The sequence below is a fragment of the Perissodus microlepis genome, chromosome 8 (genome assembly GCF_051167445.1).
Source record: "Perissodus microlepis isolate ML-2025 ecotype Zambia chromosome 8, ASM5116744v1, whole genome shotgun sequence".
NCBI lineage: Eukaryota > Metazoa > Chordata > Actinopteri > Cichliformes > Cichlidae > Perissodus > Perissodus microlepis.
This window is the reverse complement of record NC_140468.1, coordinates 24,001,630-24,016,787: the sequence shown is the minus strand read 5'-3', so window position 1 is coordinate 24,016,787 and position 15,158 is coordinate 24,001,630. Positions and strand designations below refer to the sequence as shown.

Below are 15,158 nucleotides of genomic sequence, written 5' to 3'. Positions count from 1 at the left end.
AGTCCTGACACAAAACGAATTTGATGAAATGTACATGAAGAATGCTTATGCTGTCCGACTAATACTTATAGAGTATGATTTTACAGTTTTTGATCAGTACCAACAAATCAAACTGATAGCACACATTGTTCTATTCAAAGAATTATTAACAATCATTTATTTCATTGGCATGTAAGTGAAAACGAATCCACACAGAATGTATCAGATAGTAAAGGCAACCCATAATTTCTAATAGAAAACAGTAGCAGTGTAGCTTTTTAGTGTTAGCTGGTAGCTGCACCCTCTCTGTTCCTTTCTCTTCAAGCATCAACTTTGACAATCGTCAGTGTGTGGTTTAAGGTTTGCCATAGGCTTCAGTCACACACACCTGGAGGCTGATTGGTGAGCCCCTGACAACCTCCAGGCTTTAGGAAAAACTGCATTCCCAGACTAGTTTGTAAGTGGTTACTAGGTTGTTGACATCAGCCAGGTGAAATCGGTCACAAAGTGGGTGCTTCACCAAATTGCTTTGGTTGCTAGCAGATAGCTGCTGTTGCTCATAGTTTGAACAGAAGACTCTAACTTGTCTGCAGATACTCACTATTTTCTCTCTGAGCTGTAGTGAAACTTGGAAAAAAATATGTGACGCAAATTTGAAACTGAGACAGTCACCTTCAAAGTAAAGGTTTTGCCTTACTGCTTCCAAGCAAAGAAGTCAAAAGGAGGTTTTGAGTGCAGCATCATAGATGTCTCTCCAATCAATTTCAACTGACAGAAACCTCTAGCAACCACTCACCAACCAGTTGCAGACACTTTTCCTTAGTAGCTAGGGGGTCACTGACCAGTCTGCATGACTGGGACTTTAGAAATCCATTTTGCAGTGACTGCCAGCAACCTCCAGCAGCTGCTTGCAACCATATTTTGCCCTCGTAAAGGTTACCAACTGGTCTCCAGGCCTGTGTGACTGGGGCCATGAAAAAATGTAGACAGTGATGTGGATGCTGTACCAGTCCATTGCGGTGAAGGCAGAGCTGAGAGTAAAAGGAAAGATGTTGATTTACCAGTCGATCTATGTCTCTACCTTCAGCTGTGGTCTCATATTGACCTAAAGAATAGATTGTGGATACAAGAAGCAGAAATGTATTTTCTCCAACTGGTGGTTGGACTGGACTCTCCCTTAGAAATAGGGTGATGGGTACACTAATTTGGGAGGGGCTCAGAGTAGATTTGCTGCTCCTCCATATCAAAAGGAGTGAGCTAAAGTGGATCAGGAATCTGACACCGTAGAGATTGCATTTCTTGGCTGATGTGGTAACACCTCAGTGTTCTCCAAGATGAGCTGGATGGATGGATGAATGCACGGGTGGATGGCTGGATTTTTAAGGTGTTCCTAAAAAAAATTAATGTGTCAATGTGTTGATAATCATTGCAAATCCCAAAACTGGGCTCTCAGTCAACTAAACTTAAACAGTTTCTAGTAAATGGTAAATGGCCTGTATTTGTAGCGCTTTTACTAGTCCCCCCTAGGGACCCCAAAGCGCTTTACACACCCAGTCATCCACCCATTCACACACTGGTGGAGGCAAGCTACAGTTGTAGCCACAGCTGCCCTGGGGCAGACTGACAGAAGCTGCCATATCGGCCCTTCTGGGTGAAGTGTCTTGCCCAAGGACACAACGACTGAGACTGTCCGAGCTGGGGCTCGAACCGGCAACCTTCCGATTACAAGACGAACTCCCAACTCTTGAGCCACGATTAGTGATTCTTAAAGGCTGAAAAAATTAATTATACAACATTTTCACTGAATATAAGTAGGAGGATTGTACGGGAATTATAATTGTTTATTTCTGATCTAGCAAACATCAATAGGCTTTCAATAACTAATTAACTGCTTGAAAGTGGTAGCAGAACAAAAAATGAGTGGTTCACTTCAAAAACACGATTATTCTATATATGGCATGGAAATCTATCCATCAGTGGAGATACCCTTCTCCAGATACAGTCAGAGCAGCCAAACACTAACCTATAGAAGAGATGTAGATACATAAAATGAAAGGTCATTGTATGTGCATCATGCTTGCTTTGGCATAGGTAAAACTCGATCAAACTTTCTCACAAAAGATATTCTAAAACTTCACATGTGATAATGATGAATGATGGCTGAACTCCATTTAGCTACTTTAGTTTCAGGGACTTTGTACTGTGTATACTGGCTCGTCGTCATGGATTTTTATGGCACTCAGATAGAGAAGAGTGCTCATTAATGCTATTAGCAACGCTTTTCGTCTTTTCATAAGTCAACATGTCTGCTGAGCAAAGGATTACTAGATGGTGTTGAGCAAAGGAACAAAAAAGGAGAAAAAATTTTTCACTGGAAATTAAATTACTAGTGTTGACCCCCAAAGTTAAACGCACAATAATATTCAAATTTCCAGGAAAAAAGTAAGACTAAACATTAAAATGTTTACGAAGAGAGAGAGAGAGAGAGAGAGAGAGACCCTTTTATTCGATTTCATTCATCACTGCTTTCCATTCTGGTGTCTTTTCTGCCCTTACTGTGGATTTTACGTTGTATGATTGCTGAACGCTGGTGCAAAACATCTTTAAACCCAAACTCTTTGACACAGGTAGACAAATAACACTTGATATTTACACAGTTAAAATCCTCCAACTCCAGCTCTTACAGCTGCTATAAATCTAAAAGTAGTATCGCAAATCAGTTTGGTAAATTAAATGTCAATGTATTAAACCATCTTTCCATTAGCTTTACTGATTAAGAAAATGATATCTTGGTCCTGTATGCCTGTCTCTCTGTAGATATTAGTATTATGTGTACAGACTGCATCCAGCCAAGTATAAAGAAAGAAGCCTGGCTCAGACAGAGCCTGGGGACAGATTTATACAGAGGAGATTTGGATGATTACACACCATGAAAGTTCTCAGTGATTGAGATTGGAAAATCGCATCGGCCAGTAAATCAACTACAGTAGCCAGTGTTTAAAATCTGGAAATTGCAGCGCATTGTAATATAAAAGTAATCTTCTCCTAATGGTAAAAGCAAGGAGAGTCGTCCAGATGTTCATTTTCTCTCACTGTAAACTACAATACTGAGTAGTGTTTCTCATTCTCCTAATGGATCCTTCAACATGAATCAAGTCTAAACACATGTTTCATTGAGATGTACTTTTTACCCTTGCACTTTCTGCAGATAGTGTGTTATTATATCCTGTGCTGATAGTGACCCAGAGATATTTGCAGATATTTGTATAATTAAAAATTATAAGAACTGACGAAGGGCATCTGCAGGTAAAGTTCTTCTATTCTTATGTGAGGGTGAAAAAACAGGAGCTACGGATGCAATGAAGTGATGGCTTTAAACAAACATCAATATTTGCAAACTAAAAAAAATTAACTGCTTACAATTAATGTAATTTAATTACATTAAAGGGTGAAAGGTACAATGTGACTGGATGGCCAGTCCATCACAGAATGGATGGATGGAACTAGCTTGATGCAAATCAACTGCAAGGTTAATTTTTAGCCTATTTCACTAATAATTGTCCTAACCTGTCACCATCTGGTTTATGCCTTTAATGGATTTGTCTGCCTCAGAGGAAAGACCACATAGAGCAGCGGTCCCCAATCCCCAGGCTACGGACCGACACTCATTTGGTACCGGGCCGCGAGAGTTGAGGCTCTGGTGTGAAATGGATCCCTGTACCCTGGTGTCCTTGAATAATGAGTTTTTCAACATAAGATTTTAAAAGATTGCATTTTAACTCAAACTGTGTTCTTTTGCCAATCCTAACAAGGAGTTGTAGCACATTAAATCTTAATAGAACAGTGGGGAAATACATAAAGTAAATAGTAAGTTAAAAAAAGAGATAAGAATGGGCGCAGACAGGACTGTCCTGTCATCCACCGACCTGCCAAAGTGGACTCTTTCGCATGAAAATTGTCCCGTATGCCAGATCAGAAAGATTACATGGGTTATTTCAAGTGGTAGGAAGAAAAGACCAATGTGATTATTTAGCTGGAGGAGTTTTTGTGCTGAAAGTAGATGACGGAAGATGACATTTAAAAAATGACTCCTGTCCAGATGAGAATGGAGCATTGATAATGGGAAAAAAGCACAAGGGGCAGGACTGAAGCTGCATGGAAATTGTCCACGATTCCCTTGATTTTTTTTTTTTTGTTCTCCTTACATTGACGCTAAAGTTTGTGTGACTAATTTAAGAAGATTATCAGTAAGCATAAAACCAGAAATATGGCCATCAATTCAGATCTGAAGGTAAACTCATAACAGCCTGGTGGGATTCCAGTTCTTGAAGGAAATAAAAGGGTCGAGAGACACACACACGGACAGGCACCATGCTCTCTCAGGTATGCTCCAGGCTGCTGGAGAGATGTAGATCGATGGCCAGGTAAGAGGAGAACTGGATGGATGACTGGATATTAGCTTTTTTGGAATTCAAGTAATGAAATTATCATACTTTATGCACCTTCACATTCAATCTTCAAGACTCTTTCTTGTCATTATGCAATCACAATGAAATTATGGCAATGCTCCCTTACCTGGTGAGTAAAATTTAAATAACAGATACGTATGCTGTCATAAATATAAATCCAAAATACATGTATTCAAAATTATATAATTTCCCCAGTAAGACTGGACTTAAAAAATTAGCGTAAAATGGAATAACATGAGTAATTGAAAGTACTGAAAGAAGGCTACTATGTCTGAATGTGCAGAAATATGAGTTGTTTTGGATTTAAGGACTCATTAAGTTCCACGTTTAAATGCATTTTTCAGCTGCATTTGAGATGCCCATTGATTGGAAATAAGCAAATCAGCATGTTACCTTTTCTGCATGAGCTGTATTTATCATTACATATTCTTCCTCAGTCTATATAAACACTGCTGCATCATGCCAACTTGATAATGGCTCTGTATAATTTCACAGTGTTTGGTATCTTTATCTCAGCTTACACCAGGTTTGCTGGCGGCTGCCAGATAATATGGGATAGATGCGTTTGTTCTCTGATTAAACCCTTACTTGAGCCATTATCTGAACTCTGTATTTACTAATATTCGATCAGACTCTCCTTTCCACATTTACAGTCTCAGTGATTCCTTCCTGTGTGTCTGTCTCTGTAAAGAGGATGATTGTTTTCTCTGTGTGCTGGTTTGACGCCAACTGGCAGACAGCAATGCAGACCAGTGCTGATCCTCGCGAGCTCTAACTGATCCCAGATGACCTGAGCAATCCACCTGTGCAGTATGTGTATGAATGCTTGTGCAACGGTGCAAGTGTAATCAGTTGTACTACTTATTTTCATTTTATTCTGAGCATCTTTGTACTTTATGAATCTTCCTTACTACATAGCTCCAGGTTTAGTTGCATGGTTGCTTTCATGCCCCCATCAACAAACAAGCCAAAAGACACTTAATGTAAAGAGGGGGGGAAAAGTTGTAGTGCTTTGTGTTCCCGTTTGCTGTAGCTGGCATTAACAAAGTACAAGCCAGAAACAAATAACATCCCATGTGTTCTCTGCCACAAAAAAAAAACATCCTTCAGGAATCCTTGTAACAAAAAACTTTGTACACAGACAAATAAACTTTTGGATACTTACTAAAACAATATATGAAAGCGGCCACTTTCATGAGTAAATCATATATATGATTCACTATATGAAGTAGGCCACATCTGACGCAAGTCTTTTATAAGTTTTTTCTATTTCTTTTCCATATGGGTTCATTTGACTTATTTTTCATTTTGTTCCCCCTTCACCCACCTTTTACCTGTTAGTGCCACTGTCGCCACAGACATGAGGATGTCTGCCAGACAGTTGTTGTCAAGCCTGTCTGTGACTCGTGCAGAAGGTTTCAGTGTCATGAAGTCCCACTCAAGTACACAACGAAAGGAAACAGAATTGTTTTAAGCACGCACCATGAAATTATTTTATTATTTTTCCATAGCAGGATATCTTTGTCACCTTCAATGCCCAGTAAAAAAAAAGTTTTCAAAAATGTACAAAAGTGTACACAAAGAAATGCAAAAGATTTTCACATCAGAAATCATTCTCGCCACTTTAAATGCACTTCTCTTTGTCAATCAGAACTTTAGACCTCTCACTTTGCAGAACACTGTGCAGGATTGCATCATATTACTTCAAACTTTTTCATGTATGACAGTGCAAGGCCAGTAACACAGTGTGAGTGGTAGCAGTGAAATTGCTCTTCAATTCAAAGCAAATATAAGCACATGTTCTCAGAAGAGGTTTAGATGCAACAAATAGAAAGGCACTGCTCAAAAATGGCAGAAAGTGTTGCTGGGCGAAATCAGGTCGATTTCCTTGTGATCGAGTGTGATTTCTACAGTCGCTGAGTTGTCTACAAACTGCCATGTGGTACTAAAAGTTGAAAAACTTTCTTTTTTTACTTCTCAGTGAGTAATTGGCAAACTGCAAACAGGCTGGCTACTTACATGCAAACTACAGGCAAACACAGCAATCTATTAGGGGCAAAACAAAAGGAAGGTTGCCTCTTGCAAACTCTTTTTGACCTCTTTGTGACCACTTTTACTTTGCGGCAATCTGGTACATAGACACTCTTCCCCATCAAGTAATGGTTACCAGTGGATCCAAGGCCTGCGAGACTGGTGCATTTACAAATGATTTTACAGCGAGTGCCAACCTCCAGCAACAACTTACAACAGGATAAGAAATATGTATCTTTCCCTAGTGACTGGTGGTTGGCAGCTGGTTGCAAAATGGTCTCTAGCCCTGTGTGACGGAGGCCTTAAACATGTTAATCTGTACCTTCAAAATCATAACTCTAAGAGGAGACAAATAAACACATCAACAAAGGTTGCAGGTGCCCTATGTCAGGGGTATCCTCAAGGGCCGCTGTCCTGCAGGTTTTAGATATCACCCTGGGTCAACACACCTAAATCAAATGATTACCAGGCCTCTGGAGAATATCAAGACATGTTAAGGAGGTAATTTAGCCATTACAATCAGCTGTGTTGGATCAAGGACACATCTAAAACCTTCAGGACACCGGCCCTTGAGGCCTGGAGTTGGACCTATGTACATATGGCCCTATGTAATCTATCTTTGATTAAGGAACTGGTTGGAGAGGAGTCAGGACGAAACTGAGGCAGCTTTCACTAACATTACTCAAATAGTGTGTTCACCAGTGTTGGGTAAGTTACTTTAAATTAGTAACTTAGTTACATTACTAGTTACTTCTATCAAAAGTAACTCAGTTACTTCAAGTTACTCGTTACTTTCAGAGTAACTAGTTACTAGGGAAAGTAACTTTGGTTTTACTCAGAATTCTCTTGTTAATGTGTTGCTTCCGTAACTGGATACCCAGCAAGATTGCCAGTCTTCTAGCTTGCTTACTTGCCACAAGTGCACTGTGCCACCTACCAATAGAAAGGAAAAAATAATGTGCACATTTCCACGAGAGAAATCCCACGCCTGATTCTATCCTAGCCTGCTTTTTACATCCAACACAAAAACTGCAGTCGTGGTGCTTTCGATTGTACTCAGAACTCGGAAATTCTGCCTTCTGAATAGGAAGATGTAGGTAACACCAGACTGAAGATGAGCTGCATACAGAGCTGGACTGGGACAAAAAAATCGGCATTTTGACTATTAGCACCATTATAGGAAAAATCATAAAGCCTTTGAATGAAAATAAACTCTGTTGTGACAGTGATGTACACTGTTCTGATGGTATATATGTATCAATCTATCAATTGTTTGTTGTAAGACTCAGATAATTATTTTTTTAAAAGTGAGACATTTTAAATGAGAATAAGAAAGTATTTCCTTGTGCCCCCCTTTCCCTTTTAATGCCCTACATGGACCCCTGGCAACACTTTACTAGACCCGCCCCTGCACAGTTACCAGCTGTCAGCTACTTAGAAAAGGATCCTGGTGTTATTTGTCTCTCAGAAACTGTTCATAACTTCCCTTCAACTCATTCATGTCACCTAAAAGGTAAACCTTTTTCTCCATCACAGCTCTGATGATTCAGTAAGGACATCTCCTGGTTTCATCTTCATGTTTCCCTCTCACCACATATCCAAACCGATATCATGACCAGCAGCTTTACAGCTGTGGCTCCAGCAAACATCAGCTGATATTAGAAATTAATATTAAATAAATTCTAACAACAGCTGATCAAGCTTAAAAGTGCTGCTGTTGTTTACCGCGACATCCGCTGGTTTCCTCTTTCTGGCGCAAAGTGGGCGATAAATAAACAAGAGAGAAAAGCCGATCAGCTGATCATTGATCAGTTTCATGATTGAAGTAGAAACAGGAGAGGGAGGGTGAGAGGATGAAACGCGTAATAGTTTCTCTGAATACGAGACGATTCCGTTTTTTACGGGACGGTTGGCAACTCTAATAATTAACCGTATGAACAAAATAAAGTTCAACATCAGTAACATAGCACCCACCCAGCTGTATAGAAACTCCGTCATGCTAGCTAGCACGCAGTACGAAAAAGTCAGCATAACGAAAATAAACTCCACCTAAACTTGGTTCATATCTGACCCAGATGGACTGCAGGTTATAACTTCTTACCTGAAGTTCAGTTCACCTGACACTCGGACCGGCGGCTGCTTCGGGTCTCTGCTCCTCCTGCCTCCCCTTTCTCTCATCCACCTGCTGGCCTCCACCACTTGCTAATGTTACTGAATCTGTGGAAGCTCCGCGATAGCCACCACACGAAGTAACGAATAACGAGCCTATCTAAATCCCAGTAACGAGTAACGCGTTCCTGATTTTGGCATAATAACTAGTTACCGTGCTCGTTACCACAATAATAACGTAGTTACTGTAACGCGTTACTTAATAACGCGTTAGTCCCAACACTGGACATAACACAGACACATGGAAGGCACACTGACTGAAACTAGAAGCTAGAACAGGGGTGGGGAACTCCAGGCCTCGAGGGCCGGTGTCCTGCAGGTTTTAGATGTGTCCTTGATCCAACACAGCTGATTCACATGGATAAATTGCCTCCTCAACATGTCTTGAAGTTCTCCAGAGGCCTGGTAATGAACTAATCCTTTGATTCAAGTGTGTTGACCCAGGGTGAGATCTAAAACCTGCAGGACACCGGCTCTCGAGGCCTGGAGTTGCCTAATCTGAGCTAGAACAACAAAATACAACCTCAAGAGAACTAAAACCATGAATAACAAATAATCAAGAAATATAAATTTAACACAAAACACTGGGTCTCACCCAGGATCATGACAGATTTTCTTGGTGTGGAACCTTCCAGTCCATTCCTATGCAGGGTTCTAGTGATTGTCTTCTTTGAGACTACAATTCCAGTCTTGGCTAAGTGTACAAGGCACTAGGTTAGGTTTTAGATGTAACCTTGATACAAGACAGCTGATTTAAAGGCTAAATTACCTCCTCAACATGTCTTGAAGTTCTCCAGAGGCCTGGTAATGAACTAATCATTTGATTCAGGTGTGTTGACCCAGGGTGAGAGCTAAAACCTGCAGGACACCGGCCCTCGAGGCCTGGAGTTCGACACCCCTGCACTAGTGTCTTGGCAGTTGTTCAGTCACATTTCTCAATAGTTTTCTTTTCAGAGTTTTTGAAATCATTGCCTTTCTATCTCTGTTAGACTTGTTCTGTACTTTTGCATATATTGAAGTGACTGCCTTTGAATTTCTTGATGATACTTCTTGCTACAGTTCTTGAGATTTTGATAAAGCTGTAATAACTTTTTATATCCACCCGTGATGCATGATGCTTTTTCAAGTGATGGCTAAAACCCTTGCTGAAGTGTTTATGCTGTGTGTCAGTTTGAAATTTGAGCATCACAAAGTCAGAGCAGATCACTGGACGGCCGTCGTTAGTGCTGCAGTTCACTCAAAAGGTCCGTTTTTCAGGGAGCTAATAATACTGACCCTGGTAGCTTTTTTTCTGATATAATTCTGTTATTGTGTGCAAATAGAAATAATTTACAGTATTCTTAAAACGATTTAATTTGTATCTTTTAAATATTGTCACACCTTAAAAGAAAATGAAGTCCCTTTTTATCACATCTGGTGACTTTTCTATTTAAGTTAGTGTTCGGCGATCACATTTCACAAAATGTGCTAAGCTTATAACAGTGCAGAGCATGCAGAACAGATACTCTCTCTTCAGAGTAATGAGAAGCAGAAGCTAGCTCTCTGAAGAGTTCACCTGCATGTAGGCAAACATTCCTCAAGGGGGATTTGATCATTGTGAAGATCTGTAAACATATTTTTATGTAACCATGAGACATAAAATTGAGCTGAGTCAGACATGCACTTTCACCTGCAAAGATGGTCAACAATCTTGTGCTACTGAGAAAAACAGGGCAAGCCTTCACAATTATGAATGGAGAATATGGTTGAAGCCAAAACTCCACACTAAACCATAATGATACATGCTTTTTTTTTCTTTTTGTAGCCCTTTGGAAATATATGCCCCATCTGATGTGTATTTTTTAGTTTTGTACACACAAAACTAATTTTCTACACAAGAATTCAGGTACAAAGTTGTGACATTTATCTGCTTCCTACATCTGTCCAGGAAAAGAGGAATGACTCATGCATCCCTTGTAGTCTCCTGTATCTCATCCTGATCGCCACAGACTGCAAACACAGCGTGAGGGTTGACTAGGCGGGTTCAATTACATCATCCAACTCACATTATAAAACGAGATGCCTGTGTCTATTTACCAAGGTTGTGGGCTTTTTATAGTTTCTGTTTCTGATGAACCCTCATATGATATCATAGTCTCAGTCTTTTGAGCTAACAAAGTGATTGTGTGATTGTGTGTTTGTTGTCGTGATAGCATAGGTAACGCTGGGATATTTTGTGTGACATTAATTGCTCAGAATAACTGGGTTGGAAAATGTGGTGACTGTGAACAAGGTGAGCATATTTAAAAAGCATTTGGAAGCCAACATAGCGAAGGATCAAAGATTAATAGACCACACACTCACACTCATAAACGTGTCGATGGAAGTCTCATATTTGTAAGGACGAAGTTTTGGAGGACATTGTCCAACAGCCTTGGAGAGCAGGAGAGATTTTATGATAAAGTTAGTGCGAAATATAACCAAATGTAACAGACAGGAGCTTCTTTCAGCCAAGAACATGTTCTAATCGCACCTATAACTCTCATGAAGTGCACAGTGATTTACCCAGACTTGGCAGCAGAGCATCTTGTGGTAAGCACTGCTTTCCTGTGTTTTACTCCTAACGCTACCTTAAAGTTCCAGTTAGCCCTCATTTCTTTCGAAACAATTCCTTTAGTGTAAAAATAATCACTTCCAATTTGCAGAGCAACGTGACAGCATTTTAATTTAAGCTCCACCAAAATAAAAAATATTTTTACACACCTTTTGCAAAAAGCTCAAATATGCAATAAAATATGATTTAACCTACAAGAGTAACCATGCCACTATAGAGAGCTTCTTTAAAAGTAAAAGAAACATGGCTTAAGTATAATAGAAGTAACAAAAACATACAAAATGCTGCTAAAACCTTCAGATCTCGCCAGACTGACTGAGGTAAGTATATATGGTAGCAACCACTGTGAGACAAACATTTTTTATGATGTACAAAAAAAGTATATATATATTGAAGAAGTTCATCACAGGAACTATGAGAAAGGACTTTTTAACAGTGGGAAGGAAAAAGCTCCCTTTTAACAGGAAGAAACCTCTGGCAGAACCAGGCCCAGGTAGGGGCGGGGGAGGGAGACAGGACAAAAAAACAGCTGTGGAACAGCGTCAGAGATTAATAATAACTAATCATTAAATTCAAAGTGGAGTATAAACACATAGAGAGTTTAAAGAGGTGAATGAAGAAGAAATGCTCAGTGCATCATGGGATGCCCCCTGCAGCCTAGACCTATTGCAGCACAACCAAGGGAGGATTCGGGGTGATCTGATCCAGCCATTGTGGTTTATGAAAAAGGAAAGTTTTAAGCCTAATTATTGTGGAGAGAGCATCTGATTCCAAACTGGGAGTAGAAGAAAGGCCTAAAGCTGAAGGCTCTGCCTCCCATTCTATTTTTAAGATCTACAAGAAAGCTCTATTGTTAGCCCTCTGTTGAGGTGATATGGTACTACAATATGAGGTCTCTAAGAAAATTTGGATTTCAAATTTGATTCTGGATTTACAGTTTTTCTCGATTGGTTTGGCTCATTTCTTGAAACCGAGATGACATTCCCAAAATAACATGGACAAATCTCCAAACCACCTTGCAATTGTTCACAACAGAATGTCATTTTTCATTGGTTTTATCAAATTGCAAATGCTTTAGTACATGTCTCAAGTGACTCTGTGCTTCTTTTCAAATGATTATGTACAAGTAGCTACAGTTAGCACAATGAGCCCACATTTAGCACATTTTCCAAATAAATAGATCTTGGCGATCTAAACTGATTAGTTGATTTTTCAGTGAAATGGTTACTCACTCCAAAACATATCAGCATGGTTTCATTGTGTAAGTCATCATATGCACAATTGTCTGTTCAACTGTCAAAATTAGTCAAAGATATAATACCATGAAAGAATATCTTGGAACATTTGATAAAGTTATGACAGTACTTGACAATCAATCAGGTGAAATTAGAACTAACGAAGGAGCAGTTTCCCACATCTCAGATGACCAATCAAACAGGTTGTTTAGATACCTGACAGGTGTTGTCTATGATTATGACTGCTGCCAAAAGTATATAGACAGAGCTTGGCCCGGGGCCAGTTTCATTTGCAGTGTGAACATGGAAGCACCTCGCCAAGTACAACAGCAACTTCCTGCTCGAGGAAGAGGAGGAAGAAGAAGAGGAAGAGGAGGAGTGAGAATGCGTGGAGGAATAGGGGGAAGAGGCTGAGGAGCACGGAGGCACCATGATGTCCCAGATGAAATCCGGGCCACCCTTATTGACCACGTTATAAACCATCGCCTCACAATGGCAGAGGCAGGTCGCCGAGTGCAGCCTAATGTGCCTCGGTCCACAGTCTCCTCCATCATCCAAACCTTTCGCAGGGAAAACAGGTACAGAACTATGCTATTGAACTATTCAGTGTTGGTGTGTGTGTAGGCCTAGAGTACTGTAATATCTTCATGTGATGTTATATGATACTATAAAAATGACAAAGAAAAAAAAATGGAGAAAATACTGTGAATAGTATTCCAGTCACTGTGCAGTGCATCACACTTTTAGTACCATAAAACAGCAGTACAATTACATTGGTAACTCATTTTGTAACAAATTTACAGTGTTGACCTTTGACTTGTATGTCTAGGATTGGACGACAGCCTCAAGTGGGTGGCAGAAGAAAACTTCTAAATGAACAACAAGAACGAGAAATATGCAACATGGTCATTGCAAATAATGCCATCACACTGAGACAGATTCGTAATGCAATGCTGCTAGACAATGTAATGTTCCAAAATATAAACTCTATCAGCATCTCCACAATAGACCGGGTATTGAAGAAACATCAGATGACCATGAAACAGATTTACAGGGTACCATTTGAGAGAAACTCTGACAGAGTGAAAGGGCTGCGGTACCAGTATGTGCATGTAAGTCAACTACTGGTTGTCTATCATTGTAACACTATTACAGTAAGACATGGTTACCACTGTTTTTTTGTTTTGCGTTATCCTTTTTACCTTCAGAATCCAGCTTTGTGTGACTAGAGCATTTTGCCTAGAAATTGTCTTCAGTTTTCCACTCCCTGTTTTTACAGTACTTTAGATCCTCCCTGCAGTATCTGTCTCTACTTGACTGATTAGATATATTTCTATTCTATTGTAGAGAATAATGGCATTAGAAGGCAACGAAACCCCTCACATCCTAGTGTTCGTTGATGAAGCTGGCTTCAACCTGGCCAAAGGTCGAAGGCGTGGCCGTAACATCATTGGCCACCGAGCCACTGTGGATGTCCCAGGCCAGCGAGGAGCAAATATAACAATGTGTGCCGCTATATCAGAAAGAGGTGTGGCCACACACATTCCCAGTTTAGGGCCCTACAATACACAAAAGCTCCTCAATTTTTTGGACCACCTTTATACTGATCTGATCCCAGAAAATGAGAGAGGTGAAGAAGGACCTCAGCTACCACATTATGTCATTGTGTGGGATAATGTGAACTTCCACCGCGGCCCACGCATCAGAACCTGGTTCACCACCCATCCCCGGATGCTAATGGAGTTTCTTCCACCTTACTCTCCTTTCCTAAATCCAATTGAGGAGTTTTTTTCAGCTTGGAGGTGGAGGGTGTATGAGCATCAGGCTCAAGACCAGAGGGCCCTGCTGCATGCAATGGATGCTGCATGTGAGGACATCACAGGGGATCAATGTAGGGGATGGTTGAGACATTCACGCCGTTTCTTCCCTCGCTGCATCGCAAGAGAAAATATCCGTTGCGATGTGGATGAGAATTTATGGCCTGACAGAGAGCAGCGCGTCGATGGCCAGGGGGATGAGGATGGTGGCCAGGAAAGAGAGGGTGACAATGGCGACCACTGAAAATATTACTGTACTATAGTTCTGAAACTTTATTTACAGTATGGTAGGCTAGAGTTTTTTTTGTTTTTTGTTTGTGTTTATAACTGTTCACATTTACAGAATCCTGTATATGTTTTCTTTTCACAGTATGTTCTCTAATGTTAACATTTCTTTGTACGAATAAAAATGTTTACAGTTTCCTTGAGTATGAGTGGTTTATTGGAGGCTGATTTTACTGTAAAATCTTTTAGTTTTATTCATAGTGGTATTCTGTTGCTAGACCTGTGCCTCAGTGACAAAACGTCTAAGCATTTTGACTTGCAGTGCTTAAACAATGCCGAAGGTATAATGCATTTTGGGGGCATTGACTATTTATATGAGAAGGATATTTAGTTTTGACACATGGATAAACTCTTTTGGGAGAGATATGAGCTTTTGCAGGGGATCCATGGTGTTGTGCTAAACCATCCAGGTTATTTTGACAAAAGCACTAAATGAATGCACATGTGCCAAGGCAATTGAGAAGGATCTGTGCTATTTTGACTGTACTGACCTTTTATATGGGAAAGGAATCTGCTTTTGAAGCATGGACGAAGAGTTTGGGGAAAGATATTTGATTTTGCTAGTGAGCTATAATGTTGG

At 40.2% G+C, this 15,158-nt stretch overlaps 1 long non-coding RNA gene across 1 annotated transcript; it reads left to right on the top strand.

Annotated features, from left to right (window-relative positions):
* Positions 1–13,435: 13,435 nt before the first annotated feature.
* On the top strand, positions 13,436–14,715 carry LOC146382051 (uncharacterized). The gene is made up of 2 exons (XR_014801193.1): positions 13,436–13,588; positions 13,824–14,715. It is a non-coding gene; the product is annotated as an uncharacterized LOC146382051 (long non-coding RNA).
* The last annotated feature ends 443 nt before the right edge of the window (positions 14,716–15,158 follow it).